General features: G+C 44.5%; 1 protein-coding gene across 1 annotated transcript in view; it reads right to left on the bottom strand.

The window, feature by feature from the left end:
* Nucleotides 1-467: 467 nt before the first annotated feature.
* Nucleotides 468-17,811, bottom strand: part of LOC139051566 (solute carrier family 22 member 13-like) — a 468,022-nt gene continuing 450,678 nt past the window's right edge. The window contains exons 10-12 of the mRNA XM_070528531.1: nucleotides 16,309-16,602; nucleotides 2,788-2,924; nucleotides 468-897 (exon numbers count right to left, since the gene is read on the bottom strand). The gene's annotated coding sequence lies outside the window, so the exon portion shown is untranslated. The remainder of the gene's footprint in view (nucleotides 898-2,787; nucleotides 2,925-16,308; nucleotides 16,603-17,811) is intronic.

The raw sequence follows: 17,811 nt of genomic DNA on the forward strand, positions 1-17,811 counted from the left end.
CCTCAGTAAAGCCTGGCGCCTGTAACGTATCGCGCCGGCATGAAAGAGCACACGTCACCATAGCCGCCGTTGCGGTTACTTGCATTTAGTTGCCTAAAATCGACCAGCGGTCGACGCTGGCGACATGAATATCAAAATTAAGTTGACTGTAAGCAAAACAACAATCAGAACCGGTCTTCCATCCTTCTCAGAGCCGCAGTTTGATGCCCCGCTGTCATCCGCTGCTATGCGATGGCGTCATGCGCGAGGCTACCGGCAATGCACGGTCCTCTTCGTCACGACCGTCAGCACCGGAGCAGACTGAACAGTGCACCAGAAATTCATTAAGCGTGAATAGGCCCCGCGTGAGAGTGAGGGAGAAGTCTGGCGTCACTTGGGGCACTCTCGCGTCAGCACGCGGAGCAGGATAGCAGCGCCATGGTGTGGCCCCGCAGCCGTTTCGGCCACCTAAGCCGAGGTCCGTTTATTTTTTGGCCAACAGTACATACAAATGAGCACCGCAGTATGCCTTGCGAATGCATTAGCGCAATGAAAAACCATACAGTGTTAATATAATCGCTAAACTTAATGGTAATTTCGCAGCTATGTGATGCTTTCCACACATCTTGAGCCGCAAGTACTTGCAACTCCTTTGTTTTCACAATGATAATTGCTCCAAATAATAAGTTCGGATAAGGTTACATCATCTCTTTCTACCTCGGCTTCTTGCGCCAATCGAAAGATGTATCCGTAAAACTCATGAAACAGTCCACAGTTGTTGCTGAATAAAATCACGGCTTTCGGTCTCCGTCTGCTGATACTTTTTCTACTGGTTCTTCTTCAGTAGTTATCACGCAAGGGGATTTTTCATGCAGCTTGTCCAAGTCAATCGCCTCCATTTCTGTGTCATTCTTTATGCTGCATGATAAAGAAGAAAGACTGTTAGCATTCAGAAATTCATCGTGACCGACTGGCTCCGCCAACACCCATAGAATGTTGCACATGCAACCAAATCAATGTTCAAAAATTATCTTCATTTGACTAGCCATTTCCACACGGAAAGGTGTTGATGGAGTAAGAGGGGTAGTAAGCAACCTGCAAAAACACAACAAAAAATTTCATACACTAATGCTCGAAACCACGCCAGCGCACGCAATATGACTGGCACGAAGAAGTCGTAGTTAGGGGCCAACTCCGGTGCCCCGCATTCAAATACATTTAGAAGACAAGCACTTTTATGAAACAACTACACGCCTCTTGAAACGGAATTTGTGGCATTTGACAGAAAACGTTGTATTCTCTAGGGACTGCAGAGAGTAAGGTTTTAATTTTGTATCTTGCATTTCTCGAATTACGAAACCTTGCTATGTTTCTCGAAAACGAAGCACGAATTTCAGAAACACCTAGCTCTGCACCACAAATAAATATCGCAATGCTGTAAAGTGCATAAAGCAGATAAAGATACTGTATGAATTCAAAGCTTACAAGGAAATGTGATGATACTTACAAGGATTTTGCGATATTCTTAATCAATAATTATTAGGAAAACACACTAACTTGAAAGAAAATACAGATAATCATACCATATCCATGTGTTCAGGACATTTCAACGTTTCAACGTTTCAAAAGCAGCTTTAGAACCTATTCGCTATGCTAAACTTCAAGTTATAGGCAACAACACTTCGTTTGGTTTCTTAGCATTATTTTGTTCTTCCTTCCCTGTTTTTTTCCCTTTTATTTATTTATTTATTCCATTGCAGTGTTTTGGATTCTTTTGTTATTTATTTTTTCACGAGTATCGGTTTCTGCCCCTCCTTCGATTATCTCTTTCTGAAACACGATAGCCCACGACCACCACCGAAACAAATAATAGAGGGGTGCTGTGCACGCCGTCCACACGCCAGCTGACACACAGGCATTGACACGTCATTGATAGACGGCCGTGTCCCTGGCCTTGTGCACAGCACTCCTTTATTCTCAATTCGACAGGCTCGCCGCTAACACACCTTCGCTCACTGCCGCACCCACCCACCTTACGCCCTCTACCTTTTAGAAGATCCCCACCTATATATACTCTGGCAAGGTCGCCTTGAAGAGGACAAGTCCACTTGTCGAAATGTTGACTGCTGCTTTCACCTTGTTCTCGTTTTGCTGATTAATATTTTTGTGGTATATTTGAAATCAGTGTGGGATGCGTCGCTTTCATGCGTTTTAGATGTCTTAGTAGATGTAGTTTATATATTTGTGATATCAATAAATATTATTGACGGGTAGAGTTGAAAACGTGGTGTCTCAGTTATTTGCCACTTTAAAATTTTTAACAGTTTTTGTAAAGATATTGATGGCCTTACTAAAAGCAGCTCTGCCACTTGCAGTCACAAGATTAAATCTTCTTTTAGTAAAGGAAACATAATCAAAATTGGTGGAGTTGTTGCTTCGAAAAATTGTTCCCTCGTTTCGAAGTGTTTAGATTGGAGCTGCGAAGTTAAAGCTTTCCCCTATTCTACTACAAAACGTCTATCCATTCTACTTCGTCAGACAACCACATGACGAAATTGATTTCTAGTAAAACTCCTCTTCTACAATACCTCATACAAAGGTAAGTAAATTTATTCTATACATGATTCCTTGACTAGAATCCCCACAATGCTGTGATCTAAGCGATACTCATACTGTAAGCTCTGTAGTATCACATTCACCCATAGTATTCCGAGCAACAAGCCAGTGCGGTTAAAAACGGTTGTGCTATTACTAATGTGTCTACCATGTAGTGTTCTTATAGCATGTATAGGTTACACTTTATCATACCTTCTTCTTTTGACGTCATCCACAGTGTCGGGAAGCGTCATCTTGAAAGTTTCTGGTAGCATAAGGGCCAGCAGCACAGACAGCACACAGACGACGCAGTCCACTGCTTTGGGAGCCCATGGTCCTATTATCACAGCCTGAAATTCATAGAACACTGGTAGTAACGTCATTAAAAGTTTTATTTGAGGAAACAATTCACTCTCCACCATATTAGTCCATGAAGAAACCAAAACCTTTGTAAACAATCTGGCGTTTCTAACATGTTCTAATAGACATGAAATTGAATAACACCTAAACAAAAAAAGTTCGCTTTGTCTTCCTTTCGTCCTTGTCCTAAAACCTGTAATATATGAAACGACTAGCCCAACAACAGTCTGAAACAAAAAACTGCCAATAATCAGAGCTATTTTAACAAGTTAGCCTTGGCTACTGTTCAGATATTATGCGTAACGAGGTCCCACTTTTCAATTAAGGCATCATTCTTGCAAACATTATACGCACCCATGTCTTGAAAGGGAAACGTTCTTTATTCTTTTATGTAATTTACACGGCAAACGTTCAATGCACTTGCATTACTCTGTCGTAAGTAAAAGCTCCAGAATGATTTCGTACAGAACAAAATATTACTTTACCACCACTTTTCCGTATAGGGCATATCTCCAGCCTCTGATCGTGGGCTGACCCAGCAGATAGTGCTGCTAGATCATCATCTTCAGCAGCAGTAGCAGCCTGGCTATGCCCACTTTAGGGCAAAGGCCTCTCCCATACTTCTCCATCTACCCGAGTCATGTGTAAATTGTGGCAATGTTGTCCCTGCAAACTCCTTAGTTTCATCCACCCACGTAACCTTCTGTCGTCCCCTGCTACGCTTCCCTTCTCTTGGTATCCAGTCCATAACCCTTAATGACCATCGGTTATTTTCCGTCTTTACTATATGTCCTGCCCATGCCATTTCTTTTTCTTGATTTCAACCAAGATGCTCCCGTTTAACTCCCGTTTATTCCCTCACCCAATCTGCTCTCTTCTTATGCCCTTAACGTTACACCCATCATCCTTCTTTCCATAGCTCGTTGCGTCCTCCTCAATTTAAGTAGAACCCTTTTCGTAAGCCTCCAAGTTTTTGCCCCGCAGGTGAGTACTGGTAACACACAGCTTTATACACTTTCCTCTAGAGGGATAATGGCAACCTGCTGTTCATGATATGAGAATGCCTGCCAAATGCACCCCAGCCCACTTTTATTCTTCTGATTATTTCTAGATAACGGCCTCTAAGTTGTAATCGTAGCATCACTTGTCGCAGTGATGCTACGAACATGATCATCTATGTGTATATCTACGCATTATATTTATTACATAAAACAATTGTCCAATCGCAGTATTCGAACAGAGAAGCCCAAGCCTAGATGCCCGATGCACTAAACACTAGGCCACATGCGCATGCTGTTGCGGACGGAACAACATCGTTATGCACATACGAGTTCAGAGATTTGGAACGTATTATTACAATATCAATCATATCAACACTCCATGTGATCTTTCGCCGTAGTCAATAAAGATATAAAATACACAATACAGATATAAAAAATTCGGAATGAAAGATACTGATTTCTTTATTTCTATTACGCTTTCTGTCTCACATCTTGTGTACACTTTCGATTTGCGTAAAAAAATTGAACACCAGGTGACGACATATGTCTGTGCGCGTTCGTGTTCCAATCCTAAAGACTGGTACAAGTTTAAACAGGAAATCAACCATCACTTCAGTCGCATCGTAAGATGAAGGAGTGGACAGTACGGGCGGTAACTACCAACGAGGTTTATTACCATGAAACACATAGCAGCAAAATATTGCATAGGTGCGCAACGTGCCTTGACATACTGAAGAACCAGATGAAACAAACGTGGCAGGAAGGGCCCTAGAGATGACTAAGGAAAGTGCCATGTGGCAAAAACAGCTCTCAGAGGTTAATAAAAAACCGACTTTCTTTATTAGGAGAACCACCGACGGCTCACTTACACCCGTGTCTAGGCCAAGTCTGCGCATGTGTGCGCTTCCCTAATTTCTCGCTCAAGTCTAGTCTCCCCTTCTTACAATGATGGCTTGATTGAATTTGGGGCAGCAACCATGCCATTCCCTGGTATGTCTGGGGAGATTGGCCAATGTACTAATAATATACTGCGGCAACATTACCGCTCAATGAAGGGTGATAGCGGCGCAATTTGGCTCATTTTTTTCTTTTTCCCTTTCCCGCTTCTGTCCTCCTAGTCTGGCTTTGTATAGTTTAAATGTTTCAGGATAGTGCACGGAACTCGACTCATGTTCAGAATGGGCCGCCAGGAAGTTACCTTGGTCTTCCAAGCTATCGCCCTGTGTGCTTACCAAAAGGAAGGAATATGTTTGTCGCTCTCTTCTTAATCCTGTTCCAGACTTTGGCCTCATCTGTATACAAGTTGATCCCCGATTTTAATTTCTGCCAGCTCTATCTTCTTGCCTGTGGGTGAGTTCTCCTGCCTCGAGACTTTATCTATTGAAAATTGATAAGATTCTCCGTGGTGGGAAAGCTCGTAGTAAACCCAACGCTATCTTCTGTTTCCTACGAGCGTTCCCACATTCGTCCTTCCACCACGGGACCCGGCGCTTGCACGCCCCGGTACTTACTTCAGATACGCACATAGAGGCGGCATCATTTATGAAGGTGGTAAAATACTTCACAGCAACAATAATTTCTAACGAAGACATGTTAACCCACGAGATACTACTATTAGGTGTCCGAAATATCTCCCAACCGGCTATATCAACCTTCCACCGAGGAGCCTGTGGTGGACATTCGTTTTCTCAGTACTATGTGGCAGTGGCCGCTCCCGTAAGTTGTTTTTTTGGTAACTTCCAATTTAAGTTAAGATAATATAGACGGGGTAGCTATGCTAAGATCAAGAGAACAAAAGGTTCTATAGCATGTAGGTTCTTTCATATTCACGAGACACGCACCAAAAGAAGAAAGAAACCGTTCTACAAGGCGACCTCGCACATCTGTACGAATCTGCAAAATTATGTAAGGCCCTGTGCCGGATGTAAGCGAGTTGGGAAGCCGGGAGATAAACGCAAGGCACCTTTAAAGTTGAATCCTTTAATCACGGAGCAATTCCGTCGGCTGGCGATCGACACAGCCGGGCCTTTGCCTTGGAACCGATCAGGGTGCAATCACTTTTTGACCATGCTCTCTCCCGCGACAAAGTTTTCTGAAGCGATTCTTTTGAAGGAACTGAGCTCCACCGAGATAGTCAACGCTCTGTTGTCTGCATTTGTACGAATCGGTTTTGGTGCAGAAATTCAGGCTGAGTAGGGGACAGTGCTTACAAGTGCTTTAACCACGACATTCCTAGAAAGGTGTGGTGTGCGGCTGATACACAGCTCCGTGTGCCATCCATAATCAAACAGCGTTGACAAGATGCACTCAGTGCTTAAGAGAGTGTTACGTGCAGTGTGCCATGAACACAAAGCAGACTAGGAGGGCTGTTCAGCCGCAACCGCGTTCGCGTTGAGAACATAAGGCAACGGCGTTCACTCCTTCCGAGCTCGTGTACAGTCGGACGATCCGTTCCCCCCTCAGAAGGTCAAAATAAATGTGGGAAAAAACAGGTGAAAGTCAGACGGTGGTGAGTTACGCTTTAAGTTTGCTGGATCACTTAGGTGTCTAGTGATAAGTGGTCGAAAAAACCTAAGAGAGGCCCAGGAAACTGCGAAGGCGTACCATGACAGAAATGCGTGTTGGCGAGCATTTGAGGTAGGCGACAAGATCATGCTCCTAAGGCCTTCACGAAAAAGCAATCTTGAGGTACAGTGAGGACGGACCCGTAACGGTTACCCAGAATATATTGAAGACTAACTTTACCCTAGAAGTTCCCGAAAAAGCAATACAAGAATCATTTACCACTGCAATTTAATAAAACCCTATTGTGGAAGGAAAGAGGGTGTGAACATGGTGGTAAACGCGTCTGAAGAAGTAGTGGTCGAACTTCCAGCTTTAGCGACATTGACAGATGCGGAAACCTCCATAGAGAACAACCTGAATCTGTTTGGAAACCGACTGGCTCTCGAGGCCGATCAATTAGGCGATCTCCGGAAACTCTTTGAGGAGTTTCGCCAGTGCTTCAGTAGCCAGCCGGGGAGAACGACGCTCATTTCTCATGAGATTGAGTAGACACCAGACGAGCCCGTCCAATCCAAACCCTACCAGGTCTCTCCTCATCAGCGAGAAATAATGGAAGTAGAGATCAAATGAATGCTTGAGTTGGGAATCACTGAGCCAGCAAACAGGGATTACACTTCCCCGATGATTCTCATAGAGGTGAGCCAGAAAGAGCCGCGTCATTGTGTGGACTATAGTAAATTGAATGTGATTGCAAGGGACCAACTTTACCCTATACCTAACATAGTAGAACGAGTTGAACGGATGGGCGGAGCCTAATACATTTCAACAATCGACTTAGGGGGTACTGGCAGGTGCCCATGTAAGAAAGCTCAAGTCGCTACGCGGTATTCACTTCTCCGCTTGGCACATTTCGACCACTAATGCTAAGTTTGGGCTAATGCTAATGCTAAGAACGCACCGCTAAGTTTTTGCAAGCTGATGGATATTGTTTTGAAGGACCAACAAGATTGCGCGATCTCCTACATAGATGATGTAAGCATCTTTTCTAACAGCTGGAACGATCACATGGGGCACCTAAGGAAGGTGCTGGCACGTCTACGAGACGCGGGTCTCACGGCAAAGGCCGAAAAGTTCAACTTCGGGTGTTCATAAGTTACCTACCTAGGGCATGTCTTAGGACAAGGAACACGGCTGCCCTCTGAATTAAAGATAGGGCCCATCAATAACATTCCTGAACCGCGAACTAAGACGGATATCAGAGTCTTTCTGGGGCTCGTGGGATATTACCACCAATACAATCCGCCGTGGTTACTCAGTGGCTATGGTGTTCGGCTGCTGAGCACGAGGTTCCGGGATGGAATCGCGGCCACGGCGGCCGCATTCCGATGTGGGCGAAATGCGGAAACACCCGTGTGCTTAGATCTAGGTGTGCATTAAAGAGCCCCAGGTGGTAGAAATTTACGGGGTCCTCCACTACGGCGTGCCTCAAAATCAGAAAGTGGTTTTGGCACGTAAAACTCCATATAAATGTGTTTTACAAGCAGTACATTCCAAATTTAGGCCCCCTGACAGACACCCTGCGCAAGGGAGAGCCCGAAAATGTTCGATGGAATGAGGCCAAAGACAGCGCATTTCAGCACCTGAAACAGGTTCTTAGCTCAGGAACAGGGATTTGGACCCCAGATTATTCTACGGAATTTATCGTGCAGTGCAACGCTAGTGACAGAGGGTTGAGAGTCGTCCGCAGCCAGGTTGGCGAAGACGCGGAGGAGCATCTGGTACTATGTGCTAGCCGAAAATTAACGTGCACAGAGGAGGCGTACAGTGCTTCCGAAAAAGAATGCGCCTGCTTAGCTTGGGTGTTAGGATGGATAGTTGGGCGTGTTGGTTAAGCATGATTTCTGAAGTGGAGGCGCTTCACTTGGTGGCGCCTTCACTTCGGTGGAGTTTTTTCCTGATTAAACATTGTTGGAAGTGGCGCCCTGTGTGTGTGTGTGTTTCTTCTTTGTCCACCGTCATTTTAGCGCCTTCACTTCAGAAATTAGCTTGGGTGGTCCAGAAATTATCTTGTTATCTGTTCGGTAATTATCTTGTATCTGTTATCTGTTATCTTGTTATCTGTAAAATTCACTTTCGAGACCAACCACTGTCCTCTGACCTGGCTTACACACACGCCCCCTAAGAACGGACGCGTGCTCAGATGGACTTTAATTCTCCAAGAATATACCTTCCCCATCCGTTGCAAAAGGGGCAAGCTAAATGGGAACGGGGATGGTTTGAGCCGGTTGTTTCGGTAAACCGACGTATTACCTTCCTTCTTTTGACTAAAAAGGTACAAAGCGTTATGACGGGCTGGAAGTCATACTTGTAGTTTCAAAACTTCGCTTGTACATAGTTATAAATGTTGTTTTCAATAATTGTTTACCTTTCTCCCGTTTCTTTTGCAGCGAGAATATTACTCTAACCTTGTCGGCATTCGCAGAAGTATGGAAATCTGTTTAGATAGGTGGTTGGAACTGCTTTATCAAAATTGGGATTAGGAAAAAAAACAGCGTTCATTTTGACATAGTGATAGCCTGGTGAGTCAGGGCTGAAGAACGTGCACTTGCGCGTGATGCAGCGCTATGTGGTTTCGTTCGTTTTATGTGCGCTGTCCAGGGCCTGGGATCCATAAATTTGTCACACGAGGCTTGTCACCAGTACACTACATGTTCCATAAGCGTTTCTAATGGCCAGTGAATTGACCAAGTACCCTCGAGCGACAGCGCCTCCGTGAGCTGCTGCCACCACCTGACTCAGGGCTCGACGCATAGATCTTCAATGCACTCAGAGTTTTTCCGTAAGTGTAAAACAGCCTACACAGGTCATACTGCATGGTCAGTCAAGCGTTAGATGCGGTATCTTACTTCATTATCTGCGTTACAATGTGGACAATGAGGACGAGCAAAATAATGGAGTACAAGCGCAAAGCCGTTGCGTCGTGCTTCTTTTGTTCTGTTTGATAGTTGGAGGCCACGCAACTACAGCCTGGTGCCATAATTTATCGAATGTGCAGAAATTACCTATGTCTTCTTTTGTTGTACCTGTCTTACCACTAAACACAGCTTGTGCGTGAAGCTACGCGGGAGCAGGTAAGAAGTTTGGGCGTGTTGGTGGTATGCATTCAGACTGGGATACATAGCGCAAAAATTACACAGGGACAAGCAGAACACAGGACGAGCGCTAACTTTCAACAAATGATTTATTGCAGCTGGTGAGTATATATATACTCACTGGGACGCCACTACAATAGAGCAGACTGAAGGGAAGGAGGAAAAGACAGTCATGTGACTACTATGCCCAAAAATTCAAGCTCTTTCCTTGATAAAAATACAGATGGCGTGCTAACGCACTCTTCACCTGCTCTGGCTATCTCAGCTGCTTCCACAATTTCCCTCGTAATCTTATTCCTGTGGCGATAGACAACAACGGTTCGTTCGAAAAGCGGGAAGCATGGAGCCTTCGCGTCACACTTTCTACAATGGGCAGCCAGATGCCCATCTATTGCAATGCTCTCCACTTTCTTGCTATGCTCCGCCAGACGCACGTTTAAACATCTGCCAGTCTGGCCCACGTAGTACTTCCCACACGAGAGTGGGATCTTATACACAACATTGCGGGTGCATGCAACAAAAGGATCTTTGTGCGCGGTAGCGTAACCAGGCTTTGGTTTCCTCAAGGGACAGCTCATCACACTCAACCTCAAGAGTTTGTTAGGTGCTGTAAACACAACGTTTACACCAGAACGTTGCGCGACCTTTTTTAGGTTGTGGGAAACCTTATGAAAGTAGGGAATTACCGCCACTTTGCGTTTTTCCCTTTCTTCTTTCCTTTCTCTTACGTAGTCCGCTCTCTGCTCATCGCTCATGCGTGAAGTTAGTTTCTTTTGACGATGCAGGCCTTCAGCATGCAGACCTTCAAGTGCGTCGCAGAATTCCTGCAAAATAGCCTGAGACTCCTCAATGTGGCGGATCCGTTTCTTACCAAAGATTCTTCAGATGTGGTCAACTTTTTAAATGGAGCTGACGGCCAGTGTTTAACTGCATTTTCTGTGGACATAAAGGATTTGTTTTATTCATTGCCACATGAGGGTTTGCTGCGCAGTGTTGAGTCGGCAATAGATGTAACGGAGACGTTGTAACGGAGACAGGGATGTCTCCAATGGACGCTAGGTTTGGTAGTTTGGTGTATTGCACGTTGTCTCGAAGTTCGAGCAGCAAATCGCCGCTAGACATTTTTGACACCTTGTAGCCAGAGGCGAGGGCTTCTGTCAACGACTTCGCCAGTGTGAAAGGGGACAAGATTCTTGCTGCTTTTCTTGAACTTCACTATGTATTACATGGTATTTTGGGAAGGTTACTTTTCTTTTCTGGAAAAATTCAGCTGCTTCGGTCCGCCCTCTTTTATAAGAGGGGCAATCATTTTGGGGGACAGGAGGAGCCATACAAATATTGTGTTGTTCAGCCACGGTGCCAACCGCCCACCATGGAGACCAACGAGGGGACGCGGCAGGAACATGCGAACAAGTCCTGCGCACGCCAGCTGTACATCGAGACTATAACTAATACGACATAACCAAGGTAGGTTAGCCACACAAGCCACCTACGAAAAATTGAAGTGAATAGAAGATACAAGAAGACAGGACAGGTGTGAAGGAAGAGGGTACAGAAAAAGCGTGTGGAGGGAGAATACAGGAAGACAGGAAAGGAGACTGCCAATTTCCCCCGGGCGGCTCAGTCCGGGGGTGCCGTCTACGTGAAGCCGAGGCCAAAGGGGTGTGTTGCCGCCACCGAGGGGCCTTAAAGGTCCGAACACTCGGCATTGGCTCAACCCCCAGGATCCCCTTTTACCTGGACACGGCTAAGCCGCGCATGGTTAGACACGGGAGGGTCCAACCCTCGTGTGCTCGGGTACGTGGTGTCGCAACACACCAAACGCCTGCAGACGCAGACGTCCCTGCCGGGGCTTAAAACGGTGCCCTATAAGATATACCAACTGATATTGAATACATCAAAATATGGGCTCGTTGTCGAGTGGCATAGCAGTAAGTGAAGTGCATTGAATTATAGCAATCATACAAAAAACCAGAGAGCCGGCGTAATTAAATGGGGTGAATGTAAATTCTGGCATTGTCAGTTCTCCACAATCGCTGACGCTGGTCCCACTGGGTGGAAAATGTCGATTTGTCGGAAAATGTCACACAGCGCCAGTCTTCCACAGTCCATGTTGCGTGGTCTTCGGCAAACACAAGTCTTCCGTGCATATTGGCTTCTGAAAGGACAGGCTTTTGTGGCGACACCCAGCTTCGCAGGACAGCCTCGAGCTGTCGGCGTTTGATTGTTGATGTGCTAGCAGAGAGGCTCAAGCTGCCTTTGATTTCTCGAGGTGTAAGCAAGGGTCTTCCGCAGCTTGTATGACAAAAAAGTCATTCTCACTGTCCGTCACCCGCTGCCTGTGTCCACAGGGAAGGTCCCAGAGGCGTCCAGCATCACGGAATGCATGGAAAATTCTATTACCTGTAGGCAAAGAACGATTCGCAATCCTAGCAATTTCACCCTGACGCACTTGGTGCCGGTAAAGCAAAACAATTCGCACTCTCTCTTCGTACGGAACACTCGGCCTTTCCATTTCACGTGACGCTGGTAGATCTCCGTATTGTCTTAACTGTGGAGAAAAAGTTGGGCTTGTGACTATTCAAATTCAAATTCTTTATTTCTGCCTTGTACAAATACAGACAGCGGAGGCGCAGAAAAAGCTGTCAGAAACAGCTTGACAAAGCCGCAGCCTCCTTTCGCTTGGCAGTGGCTTCACAGCAAGGCTTTTCAAACAAAGGTAATTGCAGTCTAATAACACTTATACATAATGAACAAATACAAAACAAAACATAACAAAATTATACAATATTAAGACAATATTCACCACAAAGAAAAACAGAACATACATGGTAACATACAGAGTACTCAAAGCACTGTTTGACGCACTGAAAAGATCAAAAGTATTATGTACATTTATTTATTTATTTGGTACATACTGCTAGCCTTAACGAAGGCTTTGGCAGGAAAGGGTACATTCATAAAAGGGAAGATACATCATTCACACAGGGTTCAACGATAATCATTTACAAGAGGCCTTGGCTTTGGTTTAAAAACAATCGTATACATACTCATGTACAGCGATATAGGTAATGCACGTTCATGGTGACAATAGAACATAATCTAAAAAACCACATTTCATCATGTAGCAACAAAGATATGGTTAGACAGCTTAGACAAAAAAGGATCGAGGCTTGTACAATCGACAACTTCTTGTGGTAACATATTCCATTCTCTGATAGCTTGTGGGAAGTATGAATATCTGAAGGTGTCATTGTGAAACCTATACTCAGAAAATTGTTTATTGTGTCTCGTTCTTGAAAGTCTAGCGTTAGAGTGTACTAAAAACTTATTTTTGTCTATTTTTAGGGCATTGCTCTGGAGGATAAACAGGAATTTTAGTCGGAGATATCTAGCACGGTCGCTAATTGTTGGGAGTCCGGCTAAGCGTAGAAGTTCTGTTGGGGAATCATGACGACGGTATTTATTATAAATGAATCTTACTGCTTTTCTTTGTATGTTCTCCAACTTCGCTATGGCACATTTAGTGTATGGAAACCAGCATATGGCGCCGTATTCTATAATGGAGCGAATGAGTGACGTGTACGCGAGTAGTTTGGTGTTGGGTGAAGCGTATCTGAGGGACCGTTTGAGGGAAAAAAGCGCCGAGAGTGATTTTGTTGCCACGTATGACACGTGTTTGTTCCATTTTAGATCGGAGGAAATAATTATACCTAAATGCTTGTATTCTTCTACCCTAAGTAGTTCTCTTTGCTGAATTTCGTATGGAAAGGTTAGTGGTTCTTTCTTTCTCGTTACTGTCATGCAGACAGTTTTTTCTGCATTTAGCGTCATCTGCCAGTCTTGACACCATTTTGCTATATTTTTAAGTGCGTCATTCAGAACAACTTGATCATCCTTGGTCTGTATTGTATTTGCGATGTCGTTAATAAAAAGAAGGAAGAGAATGGGAGCTAAGACTGTGCCCTGAGGCACACCGGATAAAACTTCAACGCAGTCTGAGGATTGGCCTTCGAAATGAACGAATTGTTGACGTCCTGACAAATATTCTTTTAACCATTTTGTAAGAATACCGTGTCCCAGAATTCCTTGCAGCTTATGGATTAGTTTTGGATGCGATACCCGATCAAAAGCTTTTGATAGGTCTAGAAAAATCATGTCTACCTGTCCTCGCTTATCAATTGTTAATGCTAGGTCATGAATAGTCTCTATTAATTGAGTTGTTGTAGACAAACCACTCCTAAATCCATGTTGGTTAGGGTTAATTACAGAATGACTTTCAACAAAAGTTACGATGTGTTTTAATATTAAATGCTCAAAAATTTTCCCTGCTGTACAAGTGAGTGAAATAGGACGGAAGTTGGAAGGATTTGTAGCGTCACCTGATTTATGTATCGGAATAATTTTTGCAATTTTCCATTCATGAGGAACCTCGGAAGTTTTCAACGATTTTGTAAAAATTAGCAATAAGTATTTGGAAACCCATTCAGCGTACCTTCTGAGAAAAGTATTTGGAATGTTATCTGGGCCGCTGGATGTTTTTATATCAAGATTAAGTAATAAAGAAAGAATTCCCGCTTCCGTTATATTGAGCTCACATGGTACTTCACCTATGTCACTTGTCTGTGCGATTTTGTCTGGGATGGTGTTATTGTCTACTGTGAAAACTGATTGGAAAAATTGATTAAATTGGGTAGCCTTGCTTAACGCTTCTGTTGGCAATAAGTTGCTCTTCTTCGGAACCCTGGATTTGAGATAGTGCCAAAATTTATGAGGGGATTTTTTAATGAAGTTATTTAGGGTTTCATCTAAGTACTTTTGTTTAGCAGTTTTCGCTGCTATCTTCAACGTGTGAGAAAGTTCGCTAATCTTTCTTGTACAATTGATGAAAGAAGTTCCTTTGTTTCTAAGTTTTCTGAGCCTTGCAATTCTGCGTTTTAAATGTATAATCTCTCTTGATATCCAAGGGTTCGTTTTGCGTACGGTTTTTATTTTCTTAGGAATGAATTTTCTGAGACAGTGATCAACATTGGCCCTGAAAAGCACCCATAGGTTATCAGTTGGCATGCGTCCATCGTGGAAACACCGAAGGAATTCTGGGTAAGAGTCTTCTAGGAAGTCAAGAACGCTAACGTCATCGGCATTTGTCCAGTCGTATATTTGAGTCTTTTTCTTTCGCGCTCGCGGCCGGTTTTGTAATGTTAATGAACATATGGTTGCTTTGTGATCTGCAATGACATTGACTGTTTCCCAAGATATTGCGTTATCGGGAATATTGTCGCTTAAGAAGGTGAGGTCTAATATATTGCTGGTTTTCGTGGTTACACGTGTTGGTGCATGTATAATCTGCTGGAGGCTAAAGTTAAAGGCAATTTCCAGTAGTGCTTCTGCGCTGGACGGATCGGCAGTCCCACCGTCGAGCGTTGCCCAGTCTATTTAGGGTAGGTTATAGTCGCCCGTCAGTATAATTTTATGAGTATCCTGAAGATGACGTTGCATGTAATCAGCCAGTGCGTGAAGTATACTGCAATCGGCGTTTGGGGGCCGGTACATAGTTCCGACGAAGAATACAGATTGACCGACAGTAATCTTACACCACAGTGCTTCAATACCATGTACGTCAGGCATGGGCATCGTTGGAATGTCGTCTCTCACCAAAATTGCAACACCACCCCCCCGGGCGCATCTATCTTTACGCAGGACAATATAGCCGGGTGGAAAGATACCGCTGCTCGGAATTCGTGACGACAGCCATGTTTCACTGATTGTGACTATTTGCGGGGAGTGCTCCAGAAGAAATGCGTCTAATTCTTCGGTTTTGTTTACAACGCTTCTGGTATTAATGTTCACTATACTTAGCTTTTCTTGTTGGTGAGGCTGTTCCCGTTTTTTGCAAAGTACTGCTTTTTTCTGTTTAATGGTACTTTGTCACCACTTTCTTCGTCCCAAATGAACACATCATCATTAACCTTAATTTTATCAAAAATCAATTTGACTTTATCCTTATTTTCTCGATTGGTCTTGCAGCTATCCCATAGTTGTTTCCTAATATTACGCACCCTTAACGAGAAATCTTCGCTGACTGATATGGTGGTACCTTTTAGCTTGGTGCAGTTCTTAAATATTTTAGTTTTATCTCTGGAATCAAGCAGCTTAAAAATGACAGGACGTGTCTTGTTTTCTTTTTTGGCCCCAAGGCGGTGAATCCTCTCTATTCCAGAAATAGTGACACCAAGTTTATTTTGAATTAGTTTCACACATATTTCATTTTCAAGGCGCTCGACAGTCTCCTCTTGTTCTTCCTTAATTCCGTAAACGATTAGGTTCGATCGCCTACTTCTGTTTTCGAGGTCGTCAACCTGCTGTGCTAGGTTAGTCACGGTTCGTTCCAATCGTATAATTTTGTCTTCTACGTCACCTACCCTACCCTCGATGTGCGACAGTCCATCCAGTTTGGCGTGAATGGTTGCTAAGGTTTCAGAAGCCGCCTTGTTCTCGCTTTTAATGTCATTAAGATCTGCAGCCATTTTGCGTATTTCGTTCATGACTTCTTGCATAGTAGGACCAGGATTACTTTCTATGTCTCCAGACAAGAGTAATAAATTTCTTAAGGAAACACTATACTCGGCAACAAGTGAACACATTTGCCATGGGCATGGCAGCACCACAAGAAACACATTGTTACTACGAAAACATTTCCCGTAATCCTTCCTCACCTGGACGAGAAAGATGAAGTGGTTCGTGAGCGCCATGCTCACTGCGGTGCGGCCGTGCCCAATGCCGACGATCGACAAGTTGCTCCATTTATACGCCGTTGGTATCGCTGCCATCTCAGTTGTAGAAGTGAAGCGGTAGGGTGCGCTCTCCCGCCAGTCCATCTCGTCGAGGGCTGCGCTGGACAGGGTGCGCATCCGTTGTGTTCCATGGATTTCAGTAAACGGAAGATCAAGCAGCGAAGCCGGGCCGTGATCCTGTATGCAGACGTTGTAGGGCAACAAAGAACCAAGGACCTGGACGAGAAAGATGAAGTGGTTCGTGAGCGCCATGCTCACTGCGGTGCGGCCGTGCCCAATCAGCATTTAAGACATAAGCATTTAAGAGGGAAGGAAGAGTGAATTGTAGGCGCTCACTACCGGAATTTATTCGAGGGGATGGCACTACCCAATTCTCCGTATGTCTTGTCTTGTAGGTCGCTTCTCGGGTACGTAAATCAGCAAGATAACGTACGTAACGTATAGACAGGCAAATCAGAAACGACTACCGTTGGACATCAAGCACAATCCGGTGATGTCTACTTATCATTTGTCTCATGCACAGACGCCGATAGCGCTGCGACGCTGTGGTAAAAGCTAAGCGCCGCAGGTTTGGGTGTGAAACCATAGAGAAAGAAATTTCAAGAGGAGCGGACACTCCCATAGGGCCCCGCGGCCGAATTGCCTGTAGCACACCAAGGGGATGGCATTAACACCTTCGGGTTTTAGTTCCGGGCGCGCGCGTTTTGAACACCAGTTGGTATGCACTGCGCCGGCTCCGCTGCTCGGCGCGGCATTTATCTTTTTTTTTTCGCTTCTGCTGAACCCCGCGTGGCCTTTACGTGGAATCTTTTCGTTATTTAGCAGACATGATTGCGAACGACCTTTACAAGACTGCGCCGAATCTGTTAGGTGCAATTTCATAAAGATAACAAAAAACGTCTTCTTAAATGATGAAATCTTTATTTTGCTCTATATAAATGCTCGTTCCAGGCTTCTTCTGCATTCATCCTAAGTTGTGGCACCAGGCAAGCAGCAGATGTTGCCGTACGAAGCTCCACCGGATGCCATCAGCTGAAAGAATGTAAATTACAAACATGTATCATTTTGGTATACTGACCTAACAGGAGTATTACGTGTAGAGGCAAAACGTGCGTAAGTGGTGAATGAGTGGCATTACAGATAAATTCACTTTTACGTACACTTCCCAGCAATGACTCCTCCCAAACAGTGCCATAAAATGTCAAGAAAACATCCGTTTTTCAAGCATCCCTCCATTCCCGGGCATTATTTCCTGCACTTTAAGAGCGCGAATACACGGGTGACTGCGCGTTTCCAAAACAACTTGGCCTCAGTCAACGCGATGGTACGCCAAGTACACAGAGGTGGCTGCAAGACAGGCTCAGACAGACCATGGTAAACGCTCGCAGAACGCCTTCTAGTCGCACTCAAGACAGATTCGTGAGT

Source organism: Dermacentor albipictus, unplaced genomic scaffold, assembly GCF_038994185.2.
Source record: "Dermacentor albipictus isolate Rhodes 1998 colony unplaced genomic scaffold, USDA_Dalb.pri_finalv2 scaffold_12, whole genome shotgun sequence".
Classification (NCBI taxonomy): Eukaryota; Metazoa; Arthropoda; class Arachnida; order Ixodida; family Ixodidae; genus Dermacentor; species Dermacentor albipictus.